The 1,980-nt window shown below is 47.5% G+C and overlaps 1 pseudogene; it reads left to right on the forward strand.

Moving 5' to 3' along the window:
• The first annotated feature begins 269 nt into the window (after nucleotides 1–269).
• On the forward strand, nucleotides 270–1,136 carry LOC136166107 (bifunctional arginine demethylase and lysyl-hydroxylase JMJD6 pseudogene; annotated as a pseudogene).
• Nucleotides 1,137–1,980: the final 844 nt, after the last annotated feature.

The following is a 1,980-nucleotide window of genomic DNA, read 5'->3' on the forward strand; positions in this document are numbered from 1 at the left end:
CATCCATGGGATTTTCCAGGCAAGAGTACTGGAGTGGGTTGCCATTGCCTTCTCCGCCTAATTTGTATACCCAAGTCCAATTTAGAAGATAACACAAGGATCTCTCCGGTTCAGATGCCTTGCTCTACCCCATGTTAAAAAGTTTCATTTCTGTGGCTGATTCATGTTGATATATGGCAAAAACCAACACAATATTATAAAGCCATTATCCTTCAATTAAAAATAAATTAAGGTTTTGGTGCCACCGCTGGAACCTGGGAGGGGGCGCATTGGTGGCAGGAAGCGAGCTGCGATGAGGTCGTTGCGGAACCAGCTGATGACCTGCAGGATGAATCACAAGAGAAGAAGTGCATCCCTAGGTAAGCGGAGTGCGCAGCCTGAGCGGAAGTACTCTCTGGACTGGACCCAGCGCAACTACTGCGAGAGCTTCCCACTGAACCTAGAGGCCGTGGTGGACAATGTGGAAAGGACAGACGGTTTACAGCAGTCGGTGGAAGAATTTGCAGAACGATATGAAAGACCGTACAAGCCCTTGGTTCTGCTGAATGCCCAAGAAGGCCAGTCTGCACAGAAGTGGACTCTGGAGTGCCTCAAGAGGAAATACCAGAACCAGAAGTTCAAGTGTGACAAGGATAAGGACGGGTACTTGGTGAAGATGAAGATGGAATACTACATCCAGTACATGGAGAGCGCTCACAATGACAGCCCGCTTTACATCTTTGACAGCAGCTACGGGGAACACCCCGAAAGAAGGAAAATTTTAGAAGACTACAAGGTGCCCAAGTTTTTCACCAATGACCTTTTGCAGTAGGGGAAGGAAAAGCGCAGGGCCCCTGACAGGTGGTTTGTGATGGAGCCGCCATGCTCTGGAACAGGAATCCACATCGACCCTCTGGAAACCAGTGCCTGGGATGCCTTAGTTCAGGGCCACAAGCGCTGGTGCCTATTCCCTACCAGCACGCCCAGAGAACTCATCAAGGTGACCCATGAAGAAGGAGGGAACCAGAAAGATGAAGCTATTACCTCGTTTAACATCATCTATCCCCAGATGCAGCTTCCAACCTGGCCACCCCAATTCAAACCCCTGGAAACCTTACAAAAACCAGGAGAGACTTTTTGTACCAGGAGGCTGGTGACTTAGCAACTAAACAACAACAACAATGAAGAGGTAGAGGATGGGGTTAGAATGTTGAAAGAAAGTGAAAGTTGCTCAGTTGTGTCCGACTCTTTGGAACCCCATAGACTGTATAGTCTATGGGATTCTCCAGGCCAGAATACTGGAGTGGGTAGCCTTTCCCTTCTCCAGGGGATCTTCCCAACCCAGGTACTGAACCCAGGTCTCCTGCATTGCAGGCAGATTCTTTACCAACTGAGCTATCAGGGAAGATTACTTTGATGAAGCAAAGTAAAAGGCCCAGATGATAAGGAACAGCCTCTCGACAACTTCTAGGGAAAAACTAAGGCCTCAGTCCAAACATTCATGACACTAAATAAATATCCTGTGTTCTAGACATCTTCCTTTACCCTTACAAATCTATTCCTCACCCTGTTCAGTGCCCAGAGGATGATGTGTATGGCCCCCCATCATAAACTTTCTTGCCCTCTGGCTTCCATTTGTGTTCTACCATTTGGCTAGAGGTGAGAGACAGAACAGAGATAAAGTCTGGGCGTTTATTCTCCCAGCAACCTCTCTGTGAATGTGACCTTATTTGGAAATAAGGTCTTAGCAGATATAATCAAGTTAAGATGAGGTCATACTGGATAAGGGTGGACCCTTATCTAATGACTAATGTCCTTATAAGAAGGGGGAGATTCAGACACAGACATACAGAGAAAAGCCCATGTGATGATGGAGTAATGTGTCTGACAAGCCAAAGAATGCCAGGGGTTGCCAGCAACCACCAGAAGGAGAGCTGTATGGAACAGATTCTCTCTCAGAGCCTCCAGAAGGAACCAAACCTGCCAACACCTTGCTTTCAG

Source organism: Muntiacus reevesi, chromosome 4 (genome assembly GCF_963930625.1).
Source record: "Muntiacus reevesi chromosome 4, mMunRee1.1, whole genome shotgun sequence".
NCBI lineage: Eukaryota > Metazoa > Chordata > Mammalia > Artiodactyla > Cervidae > Muntiacus > Muntiacus reevesi.